Source organism: Raphanus sativus, unplaced genomic scaffold, assembly GCF_000801105.2.
Source record: "Raphanus sativus cultivar WK10039 unplaced genomic scaffold, ASM80110v3 Scaffold0188, whole genome shotgun sequence".
Taxonomy (NCBI): domain Eukaryota; kingdom Viridiplantae; phylum Streptophyta; class Magnoliopsida; order Brassicales; family Brassicaceae; genus Raphanus; species Raphanus sativus.
Genome location: NW_026615508.1, coordinates 15,038 through 26,844, shown reverse-complemented (window position 1 = coordinate 26,844; position 11,807 = coordinate 15,038). Strand labels below are relative to the sequence as shown.

Below are 11,807 nucleotides of genomic sequence, written 5' to 3'. Positions count from 1 at the left end.
ATGTGGTGCAAATGGTACAAGCGAGGACTGCGTAAGAAGATTCAGGACAAGGTGAAAGGAGTCTTAGAACCACTGGAGTTTGCCTTGGTTCGGCGTATGGCGGGTCTAGCGATCGAAGTAGAAGGGGAGATTGAAGCCTAGAAGCCCGAGCAGGCGAAACCAAAGGAAGGCAATGGGAACCCCAAGGCATCTGGTGGGGGAACACCCAAGAAGAAGCGGGGGCAACTACAGAAGCCTTCGACCGATCAGGACGATTGTGACTGCGACGTGCGAGTTCAGGAGGCGCAGAAGTCTGACAAAGTGCAGGATTATCTGCAGGAGTTCATGGAGACAGCCAGACAGTGTCAGCCCAAACCTGCGGAAGAGTGGTGTAGGTTATTCAAGGCCGGGCTACGCAGAGAGATTCGTGACAAGCTCGGAGGAGCTCTAGAACCTTTGGAGTTCGCCCTTGTGAAGAGAATGGCTAGTCAAGCAGTAACTGCGGAAGATAAGATTACAGGGAGGGTGTTCGCGACCGAACCCCAGCACCCTCGGAAGAAGGGCGGAAACCCGGAGCCTAGGGCGGACGGCACGGCAGGCCCTGGGACCGAGGCTCGCGACGATCTTCCGCGAGGGGGTTGAGCAAGTAGGGTTCTTTTCTCGGAGTAGGACGCGAGTTCATTTGTTGGTTATTTATTATTTGCTGGCTTTGGTGTTTTTCTATTTTTACGGGCAGTCCGCGTGTGTGCAGATGCCTTGAGTTTTTCCGAATTATTGTAGTCCTACTCCATTTTATCTATTGAATTCATTCGTTGGTTTAAGATGATCGAGTAAAAGTCAAAGTTCGGGTTATAAGGAATGGAGGAGTAGGATGAGTATACTTCATTTTTGGAAGTTCGAGTTTAGTTAGGACCATCGAAATCGGGAAGAAGGGACGTGTTCGAAAGCAAGAATTGTAACCATGGCACGGTATCCTCTCAGTTAGTGGTTTCTGTTTTCTTCATGAAGGTTCCCCAACCTCCCCTTAAAAGGGCACCACAACCGGAAGCGTAAGGATGATGGACTCACTCTCGGTTCCTCCGAAGCGAAGCGGCTCAGAAACTCATCTAAGTCACCGACTTTTCTCAACCCTCTGCCGTCAGCAGCAGGCTCGAAGCGTTAGACGGTGGTAAGTCCGGAAGCGTCACGAAGGAGTTGGTAGAGGTGGCTAGTTGAGGATGGAGCTGGTGAAGTGTTGTATCTGGTTGATACATCGCTAGCTCATACTGTATTGGAGCAGCAGCAGACGATGAAGAGTTTATGAGTTGGGGAATCAACTGGTTGTTAATTGTGTGATTGACTTGGATGATGACGATGGTTCGAAGAAGGCTCTCTGTGTGGTTCCTTCCACTGAGATTGTTATTATTGATTCTAATGTTGAAGATGATGTTGTTGGCGAGAGAGAGAAGCCCAAGTACCCGTTTCAGTCGAGTCTTGTGCAGCATCAGAAGAGTCAAGGTGATGTGGTGCTTGTGACGCCACAATTCGCTTTTGAGGAAGTTGTTTTGGGGAAAGGGAAGGATATGTCTTGTGCCAGTACTCCTTTGATGGAGGGACAAAGTAGCGGAGGCAACCTCCTTGCTATAGAAAATGGTGTGGTCAACGATAAGGGTGTCTATGTGGGCGTCGAGAATGTTGAAGGTAGTAATGGGTCTGAAGCAGCAGATGAGGATCTTGGTAATATCTGGAATGAAATGGCCATGTCAACAGTGCGTTCCAAGGATGCAGAGACTTCACGCATTGAATCAAAGACCGATGAAGTGGAAGACTGTGAGCACTCCTTCATACTAAAGGACGACGTGGGTTATGTTGCCGTGTTTGCGGAGTTATTGACAAAAGCATCTTAGACATTATTGATGTGAACTTCAGTAAAGCGAGAAAAGCACGAGGACATATGCTTCTGAATCTCGGGTTAAAAAGTTAGTCGATTCAGAGTTTGAGATTAAGTTATCTGAAGAAGGACTGATGATAGGTGGATTTTCTGCTCATCCAACGCATGCTAGCAAGCCGAAGCCTCATCAAATCGAAGGGGTCCAGTTCCTACTCAGCAACTTAGTAATAGATGAGCCGGGTGGCGGCATCATGGCTCATGCGCCGGGTTATGGAAAAACCTTCATGATCATCCGTTTCAGGCAGAGCTTCCTCGCAAAGTATCCTCAGGCTAAGTAACTGGTTGTGCTTCCAAAGGGAATTTTTGTCTACCTGGAAAAGAGAGTTTGTGAGATGGCAGGTCGTAGACACTCCACTGCTTGACTTCTACAGTGCTAAAGCAGAAAAACCGTGCCCAACCGCTATCCATTTTGGAACCGTGGATAGAGAAGATGAGCATCTTGTTTCTGGGCTACAAGCAGTTTTCAACCATTGCCTTGGCGGCACCAGCACCGACATCACCAATCGAGCCGAGTAAGGATGGTAATAGCGCCCCAGTTAATGTTATGAAACCGCTATCTGGCAAAGGACGAGTGGGTGTCATACGAAGTCGGAATGTTGACACGGGAGTCTCGACACGCGAGATCGAAGACGAAATGGCGGGTGTTCGGAAAAAGGGTTATGCATGATCGAAGTGGGGGAGAACTAAGAACAAGGCGAAGAAGACCTATGAAAACTCGAAGGCAGTAGTATCGCCTGAAGCGACCTGAGAGTAGTATATGTTGCAGTGAGGTGGTACCAAGGGCTATCAGGGATTGCAGAAATCATCAGAAGTTTTGGTGCTCCGTGCACCGCTTGAGTAAGGAATGTTAGGAAATGGGAGTTTCTCAGGCGGAATTCGGGGACGAATTCCATTTAAGTGGGGGAGAGTTGTAACATCCCTATCCCGGGCCTAATTTTGTTTTAAGGAGAACGGGCTTCTCTACGGCCCATTTGACAAAAACCTAGGATTTCTCCTCCCTTTCTTATAAATAGCCAGCCTCCTCCTCCACTTTGTCTCATCACAAAGCTTGAAGCGAAGCTCTGCAGAGATTTCCCGGAGACTGGAAACCCTAGCCGTCAAGCTCTCTTCCCTGCGCCGCCGTCTTTTCTCTTTTCTCTTCTCTCTTCTCTCCTCTCTTCCGCGCGTCTCTCTCTTCTTCTTCTCTCTCTCTCCTCGGCGTCCGATCTCTCTTTCTCTCTTGTCGGCGGCGTGTTGGTGGTGGCCGTGGTGGTGATCGCCGGTGGTGGTGGTGGTGGTGGTTGAGTAGCCGATCAGTGGAGTGGTTCAGATCTCATCTTCTCTCGTTTCTTCAGTTCAGATCTAAGTTCAGGTGAGGTGTCTTGAACCCATCTTGCTCCCTTGATCTTTACATTGCTTATGTTGGATCTAGGATTGATTAGATCTTGTGTGAAAGTTAGGGTGTTAGTTCATGATGAAAACTAGGATGCTAGATGAGTGATCATGTTGCATAAGAGCGCTCACACTGTTAAATGGGACTTAATGGACTGCCTTGTGTTGATGTGGTTATTATTGATGTGGATGTTTATGTGATCGATCTTGTGTCCCATGTCTTGATGTGTGATTGAAAGCTAGGTTGATAGAAAGAAGTGAATGTCTTAGTGATTGATGCATGTGAAGTATATCACAAGTGGTATCTAAGATGATAGAGTTATAAGTGATAAGTGATTGAGATATGAATGATTGAGATGTCTTTTGGTATCAATGCCATGTGAAGTAAAGAGTATGAGAAAGAATCCAAGTGTTAAGAGTATGAGAAGTGTTATGTGTGATCTTGATTATGAGTCTAAGTGTTAAGTATGAGAAAGTGAAAGTGAAAGTATGAGTATGAGTATGAGTATGAGTATGAGTAAGAGAATGTGGATGAGAATGTGAAATGAGAAAGAGATGGATAAGTAAATGAGTCAATGAACTTGCTTGTAGTCTTGTTTGGACCACCGAGAACGGGTGGGCGTCTAGAGTCTAGGATGTGATGTGACCCGTGGGACAGTAGCCTAACACGAGGTACCCACGGGAAGTAATGTGGATGCCTACCGCGAGATGCGGGATATAAGAAGATGTGGCGCCTAGGATCGAGTCGAGTCAATGCCGAGTCGCGGCATAATTATGGCTATTACGACCGGGTGGCGGACAGTGCCAATGGGCCAACGAGCTGCAACTCGGATAGTCATTTAGGAAGCTGAGGGGGGGACGGTTTACCCGAGAGAAGGGCGCCCCTTTCAGGATAGGCTGGAACGGGTAGAGGGACCGTAAACGGCTATAGGTCCATACGTCTAGGTTGCTTGGTGTCGAGTCAGCTTATTTGTTGAAGTCTAGTCCCTTGAGTGAAGTGTACTTGAGAATGTGCTCTTTGAGTTGATTGGTTATTAGGTTGTAGAAATGGTGTTGTTATGAATTATCTTTTGTTGCATAGTTTGATTGTTGTGATTGGTCAGTCCTAGCTCCCGCATAGAGTAATGTAGAGTGTCTTGCGGGCAAGCTGGACTAGAGCCACTTCACTGAGTAATTCAATTGCTCACCCCTCCCATTCCCATTTTTCCCTGCGCATGACTGTAAGTAGAAGTAAATGGATACGGGTGGATCGGAATTTCAAAGAAAGCAATGCGTCCGTCGACTCTTGGGACCAGTAACGGACACGGCGGGTTGCCTTAAAGGGTATACGCGTGTCCATAACTCCCTCTCGATAACTCCGGTCGGACGCCGGGGGACAGGGATGTTACACTCGTGATCTAGGGTTTGTCATAAAAACTCTTTGAATTCTTCTCTTTTTCGTTTTTGGGAACCTCGATTGATCTCTGTGAAACTCCATTCTCTTATCTATCTATCTAATATTGCGGGGGGGCCAACCAGATATAAAAAAAAAAAATATAGATCAAAGTATCTGAGAAAGCTGAAGAGAAATCCAGCTAGACTGAAGAGAAATCCAGTCTCTGGTGGTAAAGCTCCCTGCCCATTAAATCCCTTAATACTGTCTATCTCTTTCTTTAGTTGGGGTTGGGGTTTTGTTCTTTGAGGCATTGATCTTTGTTGGCTGCTGAGCTATTTGGATTCACAAGAAACTTCACCATAAAGTTGAGAGAAACACTTGAGAGAAACACTTGTGAGGCTTCGGCTATCTTCCTTGTGTACTAAGTTTTTCTTGTTGAGCTTCTTATCAGGAAACCATGTCTGATGAAGATCATGAACGAGAAGAATCTCCTACTCGTAGGATGGATAAGCTACAGATGGAATCTTTGATGGCCACTTTGTTGAATGTCATAGAAAAGAAATTTGAATCTGAAAGAAACAACTCTGCTACTAACAATGTTTTAGGCTCTTCTTCTCAGGTCAGGAAAGCTGCTAGGGAGAAAAGAAGAGGAAAACGAGTTGATACTGGAGCTGAAGTTGAAGATTTTTCCTCTTCTGGTAGGAGTTCTGATGAGAACCGATCAACAAGGACCTTATCTCAGGGTAGAACACACAGAACAGATCGTCGCAGGCCAGATGATAGTCTTGGGAACATCAAGCTCAGAGTACCAGTCTTCAGTGGTACCAGCAATCCAGACGATTACCTTGATTGGAAAAAGAAGATAGAGTTGATCTTTGATTGTCACAACTACTCAGAGTTAAAGAAGGTTAGACTTGCAGCAACTGAGTTCAATGGTTATGCTCTTCACTGGTGGGATCAGATTACTTCAACAAGAAGAAGAACCGGAGAAGCAGCAGTGTCAGGTTGGTTTGAACTCAAGACTCTCATGAGGAAAAGGTTTGTTCCAAGTCATTACCACAAGGATGTTCATCAGAAACTAAGGAGACTCACTCAAGGAGCTAAAAGCGTGGAGGATTACTACCAAGAGATGGAGACTCTCATGATCAAGGCTTCTGTTGTTGAAGATTCTTATGCAACTATGGCTCGGTTCCAAGCTGGTCTCAACAGAGAACTACAAGATCGATTGGAACTACAGGATTATGAGGACATCTATGAGCTTCTTCACAAAGCTATCCTCATTGAGCAGCAACAGAAGAGAAAGAATAGCTCCAAGGGTTCATACGGCAACAACTACAGGTCAACCAAGGATGAGAAAAGTCTAGCTAAACCAAAGGAGGAACCTAAGGCTTCCCAGCGTGATGACAAAGGGAAAGCACCAACCACAAGGGCCAGAGACGTCAAGTGTTTCAAGTGTCATGGATTTGGACATTATGCCAATGAATGTACCAACAAGAAAGTCATGCTACTCTTGGATAATGGAGATATCGTTTCTGAAGAAGAGAAAGTGGTGACATCTGAAGAAGAACAAGTAGACTATCCAGTTCATGGACAACTCCTGGTCACTAGAAGATCTCTCCAAGTTCAACCCAAGCCAGAAGACAATGATCAAAGGGAGAATCTTTTCCATTCTCGTTGCATTATCTATGATAAAGTTTGTAGCTTGATTATAGATGGTGGGAGTTGTACTAATGTTGCTAGTGAATCTCTTGTAGCAAAGCTTGGATTAAAAACAGGGAAGCATCCTAAACCTTACCCACTTCAATGGTTGAATGAAGGAGGCGAGTTGATGGTCACTGAACAAGTAATGGTTCCTATAACCATTGGGAGATACCAAGACGAGATAGTGTGTGACGTTCTACCTATGGATTCCAGCCACATCCTCCTAGGAAGGCCCTGGCAGTTTGATAAAAGAGCAATCCATGATGGTTTTACAAACCGACATTCTTTCACCCACCGAGATAAGAAGATTGTTCTAGCTCCCTTATCTCCACAAGAAGTGCATGAGGATCAACTGCAGCTGAAACTCCGACGCCAAGAAGCCAAGAAGGAATCAACAGATTCACAAAAGATAGGGTCTAATATCATGGCCAAAAACAGTGAGGTTAAGAAAGCTCTCTTGCTTAAACAACCTTTACTTCTCTTTGTGTTTAAAGGTGCACTAACTGCTTCTAACCTTGCACCGGAGCTTCCGAAAGATTTTCAATTCATCTTGCAGGATTATGGTGATGTGTTTCCAGAAGTTAGTCCAACAGGTCTGCCTCCTTTCCGTGGTATTGAACACCAAATAGATCTGGTTCCAGGCGCCTCTCTCCCTAACCGGCCTGCCTATAGAACCAATCCAGATGAGACCAAGGAACTGCAAAGACAAGTGGAAGAACTGATGGAGAAAGGACACATTAGAGAAAGCATGAGTCCATGTGCTGTGCCTGTGCTCTTGGTGCCAAAGAAAGATGGAAGCTGGCGCATGTGTGTTGACTGCAGAGCCATTAACAACATCACTGTAAAGTACAGGTATCCTATCCCTAGACTCGATGATATGTTAGATGAATTACACGGATCTTGTGTGTTCTCTAAGATAGATTTGAAAAGTGGATATCATCAAATTAGGATGAGGGAAGGGGATGAGTGGAAAACTGCTTTCAAAACAAAACATGGGTTGTATGAGTGGCTTGTTATGCCATTTGGGCTTACGAATGCACCTAGCACTTTCATGAGATTGATGAATCATGTTCTAAGAGCTTTCATAGGTCACTTTGTTGTAGTTTACTTTGATGATATTCTGATCTACAGCAAGAGTATGAATGAACATGTTAATCATCTGAAAACTGTTTTGGAAGTGCTTAGGAAGGAGTCTCTTTTTGCTAACTTCCAGAAATGTACTTTTGGAACAGATCACCTTGTGTTTTTAGGCTTTGTTGTTACAGCTCAAGGAATCAGGGTGGATGAAGAAAAGATCAAAGCAATCCGAGAGTGGCCTATTCCAAAGAATGTGAGTGAGGTCCGGAGTTTCCATGGTTTGGCTGGTTTCTACAGAAAATTTGTGAAAGATTTCAGCACCATAGCCGCACCACTCACTGAGGTGATCAAGAAGAATGTGGGTTTTAGATGGGATGATGCACAAGAAAAAGCTTTCCAAACCTTGAAAGGGAAGTTGACTGAAGCTCCTTTACTTGCTTTACCTGATTTTTCTAAGACTTTCGAAATAGAATGTGATGCTTCTGGTGTAGGGATTGGAGCTGTACTGATGCAGGAGAAGAGACCAATTGCTTATTTCAGTGAGAAGCTAGGAGGAGCCATGGCGAATTATCCCACCTATGACAAGGAGCTATACGCTTTGGTCAGGGCCCTAGAGACTTGGCAACACTACCTTTGGCCAAAAGAATTCGTGATCCACACTGATCATGAATCACTCAAACATCTCAAAGGGCAGCACAAGCTTAACAAGAGGCACGCCAAATGGGTAGAATTCCTTGAAACTTTTCCTTATGTGATTCATTACAAACAAGGAAAAGAAAATGTGGTAGCTGATGCTTTGTCTAGGAGGTATGCTTTGCTTGCTACCATGGAAACAAAACTGTTAGGATTTGATCAGATTAAGACTTATTATGCTGATGATCCTGATTTCAAAGTAGTGTTCAAAGATTGTGAAAAGCATGCTAGTGGAAAGTACTTTAGGTCTGATGGGTTTCTTTTCTTTGAGACTCGTCTATGCTTACCTCAGTGTTCTTTGAGAGAGTTGTATCTTAGGGAATCTCATGGAGGTGGATTAATGGGACACTTCGGCGTTGATAAGACACTCAGCACCTTGAAGGAACACTTCTACTGGCCAAGCATGAGGAAAGATGTTGAGAAACACTGCAGCCGATGCATAGTTTGCACTCAAGCTAAAGCTAAGAACCGACCTCAAGGTTTGTACACTCCTCTCCCTATTCCTGATGCACCTTGGGTAGACTTATCAATGGATTTTGTGCTTGGTTTGCCTAGAACTAAGAGAGGCAGAGATTCGATTTTTGTGGTAGTAGATAGGTTTTCAAAAATGGCACATTTCATTTCTTGCAACAAAACTGATAGTGCTGTTAATGTTGCTGATCTTTTCTTTAGAGAAGTAGTACGTTTGCATGGAATGCCTAGAACTATTGTGTCTGATAGGGATATTAAGTTCCTTAGTTATTTCTGGAAAACTCTTTGGTCTAGGTTGGGAACTAAGCTTTTGTTTTCTACTACTTGTCACCCTCAGACTGATGGACAAACTGAAGTAGTTAATAGAACTTTGTCATCTCTCTTGCGTACTGTGGTTAAGAAAAACATTAAGTCTTGGGAAGATTGTTTACCTCATGTTGAGTTTGCTTACAATCATTCAGTTCATAGAACCACTAAGCATTCTCCTTTCCAGATTGTGTATGGTTTTAGTCCTTTGACTCCGCTGGATCTTTTGCCTTTGCCCATTAATGAACAGACTAACCTTGATGGAAAGGCCAAGGCCGAGTATGTTGTTTCTTTGCATAAACAGGTTAAGAAGAACATTGAAGAAAGAACTAAGGCTTATGCAAAGCAAGCTAATAAAAAGAGGCGTGAGCTGATTCTAGAAAGTCTAAACTTCTACCAAGGACAGATGGTCCTTTCAAAGTGCTTGAACGGATCAACAACAATGCTTATAAAATTGATCTTGAAGGGAAGTACACTGTTAGCTCTACTTTCAATATTGCTGATCTGATTCCTTATCATGCTGACGAGTTGGTTTCTTATGTTGATCTAGATTTGAGGTCAAATCCTTTTAAAGGAGGAGGGGATGATGCACCCATGGTTGAGCTAGAAGAGAGTGATGGAGCTGAGGAGAGTGTCGGAGCTGAACTGGAGCTAAGTAGGAGTGACACTGAACCAGGAGCTGATCAGGAGCTAAGTGAGAGTGACATAGAAGATGAAGTAGAAACAGCTCGGTCCAAAGAAGAGAAGCCCATATCCGATCAAACTCAAGACCCATTCTACTTATCTCAAGGGCCAATCACAAGATCTCAAACCAGAAGATTGAAGAATTCGATTGCAGCCTTGGTTTACTCCAAACCAAACCAAATTGATGATCAAGACCAAGTCAAGCTCTTTAATCATTCAGTCTTTGGTCTTGCCTAGTTTTCCTTTCTTTCTCGTGAACTACAAGTTTTAGTCTTTGCTTTGTTTTCCCATGTTGTTTTCCTTTTCTACAAATACTTGGTTTCGATTTCAATAAGATTATTCACCTTTTTGATTAAAATCTCTCTTATCATTGTGAATCCTTTGTTCATCTTTGAACATCGAACTGCTGAGGAGTTCATTCTCCAATTGCAACTTGGCTTTGATCCTTACTTGAGTTCATTCTCTTGATCAAAGTCTCTCTTTTATCCATCAATCATCCATCCGCAAGTTCCCATCCACAAAACCATCTATCTTCACCCTTTACCATTCCGCAAATCACCCATCAAACCATCAAACCATTGATCCAACCTTCAAAGATCAGGGAAAGTGAACCTTATCATAACCAGGGTTCTATCACAAAGGCAGCTAGCAGTAAGGTCTGTGAGTACATACTTCCCAAACTTGGACTCATAGATCTCTCATGTCACTAGACTCTCCTCCATGAAGTTCTCTACTCTTTTTCCTTAGTCGGAGTTTTATCCCATGTGGTTTTCTCTTGCTAAGGTTTTTAATGAGGGAGTACTTCATGGCTTCCAAGCTTGACTTGTTCCACATGGTCAAGCTTGAGGGGGAGTGTTGACATGAAGAATAAAACCACACATACTGATAAAGAGAATGCAAGGAGATGTCTCGGCTAAGATATGAAGAAGCTTGATCACTTCCGTACAGGATTTGAATCTAGGCGCCATTGGTAACTTCAGGATCAAGCCATCTATGTTCCTTGTAGTGTAAACAAGAGAGGAGAATATTTAAACCTTATTGATGTCGGCAAGAGGGAAGAGAGCCGTTGGGGCTTAGTTGACCGTGAAGGAAGATCACATGTGATCACTTGTGCTGTCACTATCACTCGCCTGAACGAGCCATGCTGTCTCTAGTGTCGATTCCCTTTGTTTAATGTTTTGTCTCTCTGATGTTTTCTCTATATATGTAATGTGTCCATGAACTAAATCAAGTAAGGAATAAGAGAATCCTTCCATTCTTATTGTCTCTCTCTCGATCTCTCTTCTCTTAACTCATCCGCAAACCTTTAATCTCACATTTAATCTCTAAAACTCTCAACTTGAAGGTGGGTGGATATGGGTTGTTCTAAGAGGCTACTAGCACTCCTTTGAACTATGGACGTCTCCCTGAGCCTATGGATTGGCGACAAGGATGGTTTGCTACTCAAAGACACAAGATTACCTTGTATTCTCTAAGATGGGGTTCACTAGGAATTCCTTCCTTTAAGTGTGATCAATGTTCTTGAGCTGAACAGAGAAAGCTTGAGACAAGGCAAACAAGTTGCTGTAAAATTCTTAGATTCAAAGTTGAAGAAGAAAAACAAGCTGCGTGGTCTTTAAGTAAAAGAGAAAACAATGTCTAACCTAATCCTTAACCAATTTGGTTTATGAGAACTAAACCAAATCGACAGGACATCTAATCCTAATTAAAACTGGTTTAACTAATCCTAATTTGTCTTGGTTTGAAATAAATGAAAACCAAATAAACCAACTTAATTACATTGAAATCAAATTGAACCAACAAGCTGGTTTGTCTTGGTCTTCTCCCTTAGAACTTGCTCCCACGAATTTGGCTAAGTCTTGGAGGGTCTTCTCTTGTGCCCTCAGCCTTGATCTAGTTACTGGTCCACTCCACACATTGGCTGGTTCATTGGATTGATCTCTCTTGCTCAGGTTCACTTCAATGTCACTAGCTTCAAGCTCATCTTCTAAGTCAGTCTCTTTGGTATCACCTTTATCCCCTTGCTCAGGTTCAATCAGCTCTTCCTCATCAGACTCACTCAGCTCCTCTTCAATGTCTCTGCTCATGGCTACACCAGGCTTTGGAGCCACATCACGGATGAAGCTCAAACAAAGCCAGTGGCCAAGGAAAATGAAGATGAGAAGGAAAAGGAGCAAGCTTTAGCTGAGTACAAGAGATGGGTGAAAGATGATCTTATGG

General features: G+C 43.7%; 1 pseudogene; it reads left to right on the top strand.

Annotated features, from left to right (window-relative positions):
• On the top strand, nt 1-3,338 carry LOC108837106 (protein CHROMATIN REMODELING 35-like; annotated as a pseudogene).
• Nucleotides 3,339-11,807: the final 8,469 nt, after the last annotated feature.